This window comes from Oreochromis aureus, linkage group 8 (assembly GCF_013358895.1).
Source record: "Oreochromis aureus strain Israel breed Guangdong linkage group 8, ZZ_aureus, whole genome shotgun sequence".
Taxonomy (NCBI): Eukaryota; Metazoa; Chordata; class Actinopteri; order Cichliformes; family Cichlidae; genus Oreochromis; species Oreochromis aureus.
In genome coordinates, this window is record NC_052949.1 from 26047825 (window position 1) to 26061831 (window position 14007).

Here is a 14007-nt window from a genome sequence, read left to right on the forward strand (position 1 = left end):
AGCTCTGTAGGTTTTGAAACCTCTGCTCTAAAGCTTGCCCCTTCATGGAAACTTTATATTGTGCAGTGAACTGAATCAATAATGCAATAACTAATGAAAGCTGTAACCTGTGAGTGTACTGACATTAACAAATCTATTTTATAGTTAATCTTTCTGTTTCACTTAGGAAAAAAATCTTCTTTTCTTCGTTTTTTTTAAGCCATGTAAGTTGTATAGTTTCACTGTACTCTCCAGAATGCAACCTTTAAGACTTGTGGGACCAAACTGCCCACATGATAAAATTCATCATTTTAATATTCCCTTCAATCATGCGTTTCCTGAAAAGGTCACAAACATTAATATCAGCCAGCAAACGGGAGAGAAATTCTCTCCTGACATTTTGCATAACCAAACTGTACCATTTTAGAGTCTACTCCACAGTTACGTAAGATAGCCAGATGGTGGGTTATCCAGGTCCCATCACTACTATGACCTCTGGATCCTCTCGTGGTAACTGCTGCCCTGGATGCTCCAGGTCAACTGACCTACTGATACCGCCGCACATGTCTGTTTACAGTAACACAGAATTGCTCTGAGGTGAAATCCAGCCAAGAAAATGCCGTAAAATGAGGTTTTAAACCGCGTGTTTGTGTGTGCATGTGGTCTCACAGGCAATATTTCAAAGAAGGTCAGAGGGGTGTAATGAGGTGGGCGCTGAGTTTGCTGAATGCCACTGTTTTGCCACAAGAAGGCAAATGTGCAAAGTAGAAATTGCTGCTTTCCAAAAATTCCCCTCTCCTCGAGACAGATTTGCTGTTGTGCATCTATTCAGCATGAATCGTGAGTGACTCACAAACACAGACAAGCACCCACCTTGCTAGTGTGTGCTTTTAACGCAGTCTGTCGCCCGTGCTGCATGTCATGGCCCTCATCTGCTATGTCATCTCAGCTGGCTTGACACAGCCTTCCCGGGTGCAGGATAAACACACAGCTGGAGTCCCCCACCATCTATTTTCGTCCTCTCCACGTTTGTCATCGCTCTTTTCACGCTCTGCTGTTCCACTTTGTTAGTTCACGTCTTTCTTCATTTTTTTCCTTATATGACGACAGGTCTCCTTTCCATGATGATCGTTGCATTCATCAGTGGGGCTTTTTCCCTTTGTGTGGGTGACATTATGCTCTTTATAAGTGAGATAACAATGTGGATGAAGCTATCAGGAATAATTAAACCCAAGCCTCACATGTCTTGTTGCGCTTTTTGTTTTTAGAACTACATAAATAAATTTGAAAACACGCTTCGCCAGGTCTGCACACACATTCAGTTCATGCAAATCCACAGACACTCATGTACCCTCGTTTCTCTTTTACCATCCACGAGCCTGAGGCAAAGACAAAAGAGAGAACCTCTCATGCACTTTGTGTTTCACTTATCAAATCTCTCTTCCAGATACGCTAACTTGCAGCATTTATTTTGCTCAGACTTTGAACTTTGGCTGTCACATGCACTACATTGTCTGCCGTCACATGCATGTGAACTTGAGTGACATCCCATTCTTAATCCATAGGGCTTAATATGATGTAGACTCTTCTGGGAAGGCTTTCCACAGTGTTTGGGAGTGTTTATGGGAATTTTTGACCATTTTTCCAGAAGCACATTTGTGATGTCTGATATTGGACAAGAAGTCCTGGCTCGCAGGCTCCACCGTGTTGGTATGCTGAAGCATTAAGAGTTCCTTTCATTGAAACTAAGAGGCAGAGCCCAACTCCTAAAACCCCCCACACCGTAATCTCCCCTCCACCAAACTTTACACTTGGCACAACGTAGTCAGTCAGACAAGTACCGTACTCTTGACAACTACCAAACCCAGACTTGTCCATCGGAAAGGCAATAATAATCTGAACGGTACACAAAGTTCGTAGTTATAGTACCACCTACAGTTGACTGTAGAATATTTAGTGGCGAGGAAATTTCACGTTTGGACTCGTTGCACAGGTGGCAACTCACTAGCTTTGCATTGCACAAACAGAGTGAAAGAAATCTTCTATTGAAAACTCCTGGAAAAAAAAAAGTGTCAGTCTATTCCTTCAACAGCCCAAAAATGGGATCTAAAATTGTGAAAAACAGGAAAGCAGGGTAGGCTTGATAAAATGTGGAATTTAATTAAAATAAATGAATGAATAACCCACAAAGGCATATTTCTGTTGCATTCTTTGTATTGTATTCAGGCCTAACAGCTGTTGAGCATTAAGTCTTTGAGTCATAAATGCTTATAAGTTGTCAATTCGGTCCTTGGGCCATGCAGTTCTATTCCACAAAATAAGTACTTGAAATGTCCAGCAGAAGAGTCTTCCTGGTGAATGAAAGAAGTCCAATTCATGACAAACTTTTATGAATCACATGCAACTGATTTATAGAACACTGAAACTATTTTAACAATTTATGGAGGACTGAGCAGCAAATTATGCCTCATAAGTAGGCTAGCATAGGCTTTATTTAGAGTTTATTTGTTGTACATGTATGCTGTGTATTTAGTGAAAAGATTTTTAGTGAGAATGAATGCAAGAGAGATCTGAAAATGACTGTTTTGATTATAGACAAGAAGAAGAGCATTAAAAAGATCAACAGTGGTTCATCTGCCTCGATCTCACCCTATACCGAGCGTCCTCCTCTGTCCTAGCTTAGCTTCAACAACTCTTTCCCATATCTTCATGCTATAGTTCATTAGCTTTATCTCTCTGTAGATACTACAGCTCTGCACATCAGCCTTGTTCTTGAAAACTCGATACCAGTACACTTCTTCTCAGGCATGACCAGATCAGGCAAGATCACGTCAAAGAATCTTGTTAAAAGGTCCACTGCTGTCTGTCCTATACAGCTCCATACCTCCACAGGTATGTCATCAGGACCAACCACCGTTCCACTCTTCATAGCTTCACCAGTTCCTCGGCACACTACCTTCACTTGCTCGTACATTTCCATCTCTATCTATTTTCATCCTAACCTGCTGCACATACTTTCAAGCTCGATCTCTCTGGTTAGCCAATTGATTCGTCCCCTTCTGCTTTCTTAGTGACCTGCCTCACATATAACTCTCTATACGCCTTTTCCTTTGGCTTTCCCACCTCTTTCTTAGTTATACGCCTGGGCTCCCAGTACTCGTGTCTACTTTCTTTCTGGCTATCCCACTTTTTCTTTGCTAACCTCTTTATTTGAATCCTTTACTTCCACAATCATTCTCATTCCTTCAAGTGTCCTTGTCGTCTTTCATCCTTCCAGAGGATACACTAAACACCTTCTTGGCAGTTTCTCTCAGTACTGCAGCTGTACTTTCCCAGTCATCTGGTAACACTTCCCTATTCCCCAGAGCCTGTCTCAACTCCTTCCTGAACTGTGTGCAAAACTCTTCCCTCTTCGACTTCCACCATTTAATCCTTGGCACTGCCTTCACTCACTTCCTCTTCTTGGTTTTCATCCTACATGCTACCATCTGATGCTGCCCAGATACATTCTCCCTTGCCTCGATCTTGCACTCTCATATCTCTTTCAGATTGCACCATCTGTATAAGCTATTGTCCACGTACACCTTCCTTCATGGTCCTTATATGACAACATCTAGCAGGCAGTGTTGAGACTTATCAATCTCATCCATTAATAACATAGGTAGGGAGGTAAATGATACATAGAAAGTTCACTGTTTCCCTAAATGCATGAGTATGACTATTGCAGATGTAAACATTTGATGTGACTGATAAATGCATGAATGTAACAAATAAGTAGTTTTTAAAAATAATAAGGCTTTAGATGCTGGTGAGTGCTCTGCTCTCATAACAGGATAAGAAATATGAGGAAGAGGAGAAGTGAAATTTTGATTTAAAACAGGATATCAGTAATCCCATGAAAGGAAGACAATTAAATCAGGATTAATACCAGCTGTCATATTTTTTATTTTAAAAAATGAGGCAAGTATCCCCCAAAGCCTTGTAATCTCGGTTTTTTAATGATAATTATGGAGATTTCTTAACACCTCACCTGTACAATTAATAGAACATATAGTAGATCAAGGCTCGATTCACCTACTTGGGTATTGAGTATATTCAAGGAGTTGCTGACCTCAAATAAACAAGTCAGCTTCATTACTTCCCCTTGAAACCAATCAGTTAACGTATGAGTTGACTGACATTGATTAATTGCCAGTTTTTAACAGAGAAAAAAAGTTGTATAGTATACGGGCGATTGTGGCTCAAGAGTTGGCAGGTCGTCTTGTAATCGGAAAGTTGCCGGTTCGAGCCCCGACTCGGCCAGTCTCGGCCATCGTGTCCTTGGGCAAGACACTTCACCTGTTGCCTACTGGTGGCGTCAGTGTCTGGCAGCCAAGCCTCTGTCAGTGCGCCCCAGGGCAGCTGTGGCTACAATGTAGCTTGCCATCACCTGTGTGTGAAAGACTGAATGTAGTGTAAAGCACTTTGGGGTCCTTAGGGACTAAGTAAAGTGCTATACAAATAGGCCTTAGTTATAGTTTGACTAGGAACCCCTCTACAAATCAAGGCTAAGTGATGACTGCTAATTTTTGACAAGGTACCATCAACCAAGTGAAGTGAAGGAAACCTAGAGTTGGTTTGATCAAAGAACCCAAATCTGTGATGCTGGGTTCAGACTATAGACTATGCAGCAGATATTTTCTGTACCTCGTGTCAGGCCAGCTTTGTCAGCCTTGTGTATTTTGGGTTTTTTTTTGTTCACTTGCTTGTGTAATATTCAGTCATATTTATTTTTCAAGATTCAAGATCTTTTATTTATCACATGCATAGTTATACAAGTATAACATGTAGTGAAATGTGACCTGATACGCTCCTCGACTGTGTAAAAAAGAGAGAGAAAACATTATATACAGTGAGTAAGTAAATATATACAAAGAGGACGTTATGTGCAATAAGTGAGTGAATTATATACATTAAGTAAGTTAAATAAAATAAAACAATCTGGAAATTTACAGTTCGAAATTTGTGAATGTACATTATGTAAGTGGGGTGTTAAAGTGCTGCAGTGAAGTCAGAAGGATCAGGCATGATATAAAAATATGTGAGTCCTGTCTCGGCTGAGGGTATTATTATTTGATATTAATATATTAGTTATTATTTTTGTGTTCAGCTAAAATAAAAAGAACTACATCTCTGCCAATGCTAGCTGGCTAGCTAACAGCAGCAGCTTTTTTTCAGGCAGAAAAAAAACACACGTTACTGTACACGTGTTGCAGCATTGTTTTTTGTTTGTATACTAATGTCAGCATGTCTTTATCCTGTTTTCCTTCTCTCACCTCAACTGGTCGCAGCAGATGGCCCCACCCCTCCCTGAGCCTGGCTCTGTTGGAGGTTTCTTCCTGTTAAAAGGGAGTTTTTCCTTCCCACTGTCGCCAAAGTACCTGCACATAGGGGGTCATATGATTGTTGGGTTTTTCTCTGTATGTATTATTGTAGTGTCTACCTTACAATATAAACCACCTTGAGGTGACTGTTGTTGTGATTTGGCGCTATATAAATAAAAATGAATTGAACTGAATTGAATTTTCTCTTCCCTGTAGAAGGATTTCTATCGTGTCTTAATGTTTGTTCAGAGGCAAGACAATTTGAAAAAGTTTATAAAATAGCAGTGGCTATTATATTTCATGGCAAGACTAATGACAATGAGATGTACTATGTACACAAGTACATAGTGCTCATAGTGCACTACATGAAAATGTGCTAATGGAACATCTTCATATAGAGAAAATGACATTATGTAGCCACTCAAACTGACTAAAAAAATCACAAGTAGCTGGTGAACACGTGGACAAGGTTGTGATGAAAATGAAGTGTTCAAATATGGCTTACATTGAATTCAGACGGAAAGTCATCAGAAAAACAAAATGTAGGCAAATGATATGAAAAGGTTATGAAAATGCACAGGCTGCTCTAATGCAAACTGTAAAACTATGTGGCTATCATATCAACCCTCTCCTCAGAACCCGGATAAGTCTCCCAGCGCGACCGCCGTTCAGATGAGGTGAAGCCGGTCAGCGAGGACAGGCTGTCTGTGTGTCAGAGGTCTGGTCCAGCCTCCTTCTGTCTTTTGGGACGCTCTGACTGGTGCCATGAACACTGTCAGGATGAATGAGCCTTTAGCAATTGCTCCATTCTCTGCCCTCGCCGTTGCTCGTCTGTCTGCCTGTCTCTCTCGCTTTTCGTCATCCCCAGTCCCCCTCCCTCTTCTTTCACTCAACATGATGTGGAAAGATGATTTTAAATCGCTTCCGAGTTCAGATCGCAGTGAAATTTGCTGATGAGATATAAAAACGAACACCGGAGAAAAAAAGGTAAGAAGGGAAAAGCGGAATAGATGCATTTTGAGAGTCAGAGCCCAAGGGTGAGATACGAGTCACTCCACCCTCCAAAACCCTTTGGGCTCAGTGGAGTCAAACACAGCTCATGTGTGCACACACTCACACACACACCGTCCTTGCTGTGCTCTAACTTTCATCCACACAGTGGTTCACGCACTCAAACACTCGAGAGCTGCACTCGACCTGTCAGCTGCACAGCGTGCCATTGTGGTGCTCCCAGTGATTCGTCACTCACAGCGTGACCAAATGTAATCTAATGATACGCCACATCGACATGGAGCACACAATATTACATCTTCTCAAGTCCCTTTGATTAGCAAAAATGAGTCTCTCCCACTCTTGTCGATTTAATTTTCAGCCACATTAAACCGTGAATATCATTCTATTCAGTCTAATCCTCAGAGGAGAATTTTTGCATATAAGTTACATAAGACTCACACAGAGGGCAAACACAATCATCCTTCTGTCACCCCACCTCCTCTTTTTTGTGTTTTTTTACATACAGTAGTGTCATATCACATGCGATGCTGTTTGTCCTCATAAGAAAGCTGTCGAGGTGCGGGTATAGATGTACTGAGTGCTAGTCCTCAGGCTGACTCAGCAGACGCAGAGTCACTAATGTATCCGCTCTTTTGAACCCTGGAGGCGGTCGCCATGGTGAACTGCTCTCTGACCCATCCTACGGCACTGTGTGCTGTCACAGATACACTCAGCGGAGGCAGCGCAGGGTGCATAACGCTTGGCTTTGAAGTAGTTATGGTCACTTCCTACTTTGGTTGGTATTCGGTGCCTTCGAGGCCTCTCTGAGGATGGTGCGTGGGTTTCATGGTCTCTGCCTTCACAGTGAGGTACGACTGAGGCCTGCAGGGAGCACTGCTGTTTTGGAAGTTGGGGTAAAAGAGAAGAAAACAGTGTGTCCTTACCTCTGGCCTGCAGAGCGTAAGGACACACGACTCCTAGTCACATAGTCTGTGTGTGTATACCTGGCCCTCTTTTCTGAGCTATTTACCCTCCATCCTCCTTCCCACTGCCTCATTTTCCTGTGCCCTTAGTTGGGTCTCCTTTAGTGGATGTTTTGTTGGAAATGTGATCATATAGTTGTTGGATCTGTAAATTGTTTCGCATGCCTGACAGATATTAATGGATCATTTTCTAGGGGAAGAAAGTCACCAATCTTCAAATGACCCATCTATCTATCTGTGCTATGTGAGATCAGGATTCCTCTAACACTAACACTTTCTCCTGTTGTCATTTTCAGTCCATTTGACCTTGTGAAATGCATAGCACTTTATTTAGAAAACAACATGCAACCTTGTTGGGGGAAAATGTCTGCAGAGAGAGTTATTCAAAAAGATTGTACTATATACAATAACCTTTGGTTTGCCCACTTTCTGGGCTTGTAAGTGTCAAGTATAGAGTTTCTTAACTTCTGTGAATGTTTGCTGTGCAACAAGGAAAATGGTATTACAGTGTAGAAGCTCCAATCTAAACACAACACTTTTTAAACACTGTTTTAAGGATGGCCACGGGGAGCTGGGCATGAGCACATATCTAGATTGTTGGGTTAATCGATGTGAGCAACCTCTGATTTGACTGCAAACCTCTCTCTTAAAATACTGCAAATAACCATGGAGAGTGGAGTCTTGATGACACAAGATTATGCATGTGGAGTGCAATAATAGACCACAATTTCACACTGTTCAGTTATATGTTTGCCCGCTTAGTCACAGCGATGCATCAGTTAACTGACTGAGAAACATTATGGCCAATCACCTCATTTTAAGGAACATTTGGACTCCTGTCTATAAGCTTCTTAAATATTGTGAAATACAATTTCCCCACAGCATTTGAAAAAGATATAGTTTATTATATACTGTAGCATACTCAACATCACTCAGTGACATGATTTCTGATGTTTGTTTATGGGAATCAAACACATCCCAGCATGCACTGGGTAGCCTTAGTTGTCAATCTTAATGTCTTAAGACAACACTAAAACATAAAACAGGGATGATTTGATCCTCCAGTCTTCTCTTCATGTCAAATAGCTAAAACTGCATTCTTGGTGACAAACCATGTAATTACCTATTTGTCTGTAATAAATCAAGGGCAAGCTGTGGGCTGGAAAAAGAAAAAAAAAGCAGTTTCTCTAATGGCCACTTGAGCTGTGCTTCAGAAGTGAGTGTATTTCCATATACTCCCATGTAAAAATGCTCACCTTCAACTGTAAAAATAATTCATTTATAGCCTACTCAAAACACACATACACAAAAAACAAAAAACACACCTTTGAACTCAATTTCAATTTATATTGTGCAGTAAAGACCTTTCAATACTGGAGAAAACCCCAACAATCAGATAACCAACTATGAGCAAGCACTTGGCGACAGTGGAAGGAAAAACTCTTTTAACAGGAAGAAACCTCCAGCAGTAACAGGCGTAGGGAGGGGCAGCCAAATGCACAGTGGTGTATAAACACATAGGGTTAGAAAAAAAGGTGAGTGAGTCAGCAACCTAAGCCTGTTGCAGAAGGTTCAGGGTCACCTGATCCAGCCCTACTATAAGCTTTATCAAAAAACAAAATTTGAAAACTAGAGAGCTCTCATAATTCCTGTTTAATAAGAACTGCACACAGTGTTTTCCATAGATCATTATTTCGATGCTATCCATGTTATGGGTGTAGCTGCTAACACTAGCTGGTACTGCTAGCTGTACTGGTGTGCTAACACAGGCCACTGTTGCCAATTCTTGTCTGCTGAGCTTCTCTTCTTCTCGTACTAGACACCAAACTGGACCTCTTGAAAGCTTTTTTCATATGAACTGTAACTTGTAGCTGGTTATATTATATGTAAGTCTGTGTTTGCTTGCACTGAGTTTGCATATGCAGCTTGCTAGCATTAGCTGACAACTCCACTGGTCACCTGGCCATGCTACCTATGTGTGGTAAACACACTGTACACTACTTACCGAGGATCAAATGGGATACAGGTAAAGGCAGTCAGTAGATGTCGACATTAAATAGCTGATATTTTTCTCATAAGTTATAAATGAGACCAAAACAAATTAAAAAAGAGCAGATATCAGACATATTTTGGTTTTCTTGATGGAAAACAAAGCTGCTCATAACTGCGAATGTAAAAGGGTAAAAGATGGCTACTCTCTAGCATATTTACCATAAAACCTTGGAATGTTTTATCACTTATTGATAATGTATTAGGTTTTATTGCGAAGGTCCTTAGGTGACCAAACTTTGCATTTGATCTATTCTGGTATCTTCACAAAGATGTATAGGCAGCTAAAAACCATTCTTGTATTCTTGTGATCAAGAATCCTGTAAAGTGATCTTACACAGTGTCAGATTTCAAAGTAGTGTGATAACTGTACTGCACGTAGTAGGTTTTAACAAAGAACCTCTAACACTTGCTTTTGTAAAAAATTAAGTAAATTTCAGCTCTGTGAATCTATCACCATTAGAACACCTGCAGCCCAGACCAAAAGTTTGCACAACCGTGACCCAAATAAAACACACTGAGCTCACATCAGCACAATGAGCCACTACGCAATCACTTGTCTAGAGTTGGAAAAGTGTGTTATTGACCAGAGAGTTGGTTCCAAAAATCATAATTTCTGTTAACTGCTCTAAGGAAGCAGCTCTGCTGACCAGCTCAGCTGATGGAGCCAGACTTTGACGTTTGGATCTCGTTCAGGGCCTTGAGGTCCCGACTCTGGAGGTAACATAACCAGAGCTTCAAGCCTCAGGTTTGCCATGACCCAGTTCTGTCTTCCTGTTGTCTGGACATTTGGCTGAGTGGAGGTTTGTTGAGGAGACGAACACTAGACATGAGAGGCTGGGTTAAGAGAAAAGAGATTTCATTGGACTAGAGAGCAGAGTTTTATTTAGGGTACTGCACAGCTATTTATACCCCCAGCAAACCTCTTTCAAGCAATGCAAAGAGTTAAAATAACACTAATGAATTATTGCGTCTTTCACTGGCAGTAGGGGGCCAAAACAGTTACTGTGTTATTTTTCCTTTCAGCTCCCCAGATTGGCAACTATATCTGTTTTGCTTTAGTAAATGAGAAAAGCAGTTTCCTCCCCTGAAAAATGTCAAGGAGCCAGTGTCAGTGTCCAAAACACTTTAAATACTTAATACAAAAGGTGAAAAAGTTCTTCCTCAAATTTTATTTCTTTAGACTTTTCACATCCAAAACAGTTTAGCATAGGGATAATGATAGGACTGCTTCCTCTTTGATTTAGAGACCTATATATAATTATTTCTGAATAGTGAAAGCAGCTGTAGGGGTGGATAACAACTACTTTTACAGCAGACAGAAAAATTTCCAAATGTGAACAATAAGACACTGTCTGTAAGGGAGCAATTTTACAGCATTTTGTCCTTGGCCTGGTTCATGACTTGGAACAAGTTGTCTGATGCATGCAGATAAAACAATTATATATTCATCCATCACAGCAAGATCATTTGTTCCACATTTAGTCATGCTGAAGTTTTTGCTCATTACTTTGTTGAAGCAGCTTCAGCAGCAATTACAGCATCAAGTCTTTAAAGATAATGCTACAAGCTTGGCGCACCTATTTTTAGGCTTCTTCCACTGTTTTTTCCAGAACTTCTCAAGCTCTATCAGGTTGGATTGTCAGTGCACAGAGATGTTCAGATTCAGTCTGTGTTCTGGCTGGGTCACTCAAAGACATTCACAGTGTGGTCTGAAAGCCATTTCTTTGTTATCTTTGCTGTGTGCTTAGGGTTGTTGTCCTGTTGGAAGGTCAAGAGTGCTCTGGAGGAGGTTATCATCAAGGCTCTGTACATTGCTGCATTCATCCCTGACTAGTCTCCCAGTTCCTGCTGCTGAGAAACATCCCACAGCATGATGCCGCCACCACCGTGCTTTACAGTAGGAACAGTATCAGCCAGATAATGAGCGTTGCCTGGTTTCCTCCAGACATGCCGCTTGGTATTCAGATCAAAGAGTTAAATTTTTGCCAGAAAACACGCGAAAGACAAAATTCTCTGCAGGTGGGCCACTGAGGAGGGGCTTCTGTCTGGCCACTCTATCATAGAGGCCTGATTGGAGGAGTCCTGCAGAATGCTGATGTGAAAAATAAATTTGATCAACTTTAGAATAAGGCTGTAACATGACAAACTGTGGAACAAGTGAAATGCTTGAATACTTTCAGGGTGAACTGTACGTACCAAAAGCCCGCAAATGCACACCCTACCAATCAAAAATACTCGCCACTAAAAACTGTCAGTTTGCTTTGGTGTCGGAAAAGAATCAAGCTTAATCAGCAATGATCTGAACAAGATTTGGAAGAAAAATAGAAAACAATTTAAAATGGCAAGTTTGCAGACTACTAGAAACAGTTTTCTGCTCATTAGATTTCAGTTAGGACAACTATAGTCAAGAGAAGATTATTTACGCCTGCATTAATCTATACGCAGTAGTATGGCTGTGTTCTGGGACCTGCCGGCCCTTCCACACATGGAAAGCAAGATGCACAGACCAGAGCGGCCAACACTGTCGGACACAGGATGAAAGAAACAGCTGGGGTTTATGTGGGTTGCAAAGTGGCTTTCAATTTGAACAGCAAGCCGGCTAAAGCAGCTTAATTATTATTTTAAAAGTGTAAAATGTTAGCCTATTTGACCTACATAACCTATATAACTGGTTATATAGGTCGTTTCATTGTCTGACTACACGTGTCAACATAAATATAAAACAGCTAGAAAACTAGCTGCTGCTCATAACCAGAAGATGAAATATGTAAATGCTTCACTGGCAAATCTGATACGCATTTAAAAGTAATAATAAGAGTGAATTATAATCTATTCTAAACAAATGAACACCACTGACGGATAAATATAGGAGGAGAGAATATGCAAGTTGTAAACTGAACACCTGGCTTATTTCTATGGCCCAGACAGTATGCGAGCATAAGGCAACCGGTCAACTCTAGTATTTTTCCTGCAGGGCAGTAGGTCTGCATCTCCACTTCATTTGCATGATAAGGGAGAAATGCACGATATTGTTGCTGTGACAACGCAGAGGAGACATATGGCTCTTTCAGAGAATCCTCGGGGTGTCAGAAAAGGTGGAAGCTCTCGCTGAGTGTTTCGCGCAAGGTGGGGCGAATGAGAGAAATCTTTTGGTCTTTTTGTGCTATCGAGCATCCTGATGCACAGTGCAAATGTTTTAGTGTGTGCCAACAGCCCCACCCTTCCACCTGCCACCACCACCGCCTCCTCAACTGATCTTTCCTGGCAAACAGCCGCTCAGGAATATATGACCGAGGATGCTGCACTCTGAAAATCAGAAAAAACAAGAGGATGGAGAAAGAAGGAGACAAATGAGTGATTTGTGTGGGTGGGAAAGTTGCCCACACTTCATTTGTGAAAGATTTCTCCAATGAATGAGCCTCATGCCGTTTCCCGCGTTTGGACACAAAACAATGACTTTCCTGTGTATTTAAAAAAAGCGCTCTCGTGCGATTCCACGGTTATCATAAGCGTGCCTATCTTACACATGCATGCGGCCGTTGTTTTCCAGGAGCCACTGAGGCCACAAACAATACAGAGCCTGTGTTTGTGAGCAAGAGCACGTGCCGCCCTCAGACTAGAGAGCAGCTGGCAGCACCATCAAACATTCATGAGTGAGATGGAAACACTGAAGGACAGTGTGGAGCCGGGGATACAGGAGGAGAGGCAGCGAGTGCGAGCGTGCAAAGGATAATGGGACTTATCTGCATTACCTCTGGGCTGCTGTTGTTTGTGCGGGCCACTGTTTTCTGTGTGTGTGTGTGTAAGAGAGAGAGAGAGGTGAGCAGAGATCGAGTTCCTGTCACCGTCTGCAGCACCTGTTCAGTTCACTATACCTGAGAGATACTAGTCTTCATACAGTGCAGCAGCAGGCTATTCTTTAACGGTCAGCGTCTGTTGATGGAGAAGAAAAAAACATCAAACCCCAAATAAAAACATTACCACATCCATGTAAATGAGTGTTTGGCGTTTCCACGGTGACTGGAAAAACAACTTGCGAACCGCTCTACCTTACCTGCGGTGAACGGGCTTCAGGAATCTCAGCAGACTGACAGATGACCCGACTCGACACCAGCCGAACAGCAAACGGCGAGAATTCCTTCAGAAGCCGTGATTGGCAGGGAAGGAGAAAATAAAAGCCTGCGCTCTCGCCTCTTCGAATTGCCAGTCTTATAAATTATTTTCATAGTTTGATCAAGGTTGCGCATAACAAGCAGAGATGAACCTGAGCTGGCAAGGCAGCCACACTGACTTTCTTTTCTAGTCAAGGAAAAACTTGGCAGGAGGAAGAAAAGATGTTTTTGAGGCTTTTAGTGTTTGAGTTTTGTCATCTGGATATTGCAGTTAGTCGTTCGATTTCCGTACCTTCCTGTAGTATCAGAATACATTTGAACTTCCCACAAAAGCACAGAAGAACATAGATTACTTTGAAAATGTATTCAGCCTATTTAACCTCAAGATGACAAGGCAACTGCGGCATACACCAATGAGCTGCAAGATTAAAACCATCTGTCTAATACTTTGTAGGTTCTCCTTGTGTTTATCCCCTCACACAGAAGCGTCGAGGGGTGAGCATCTTTATCATCCCCTTCAATTTT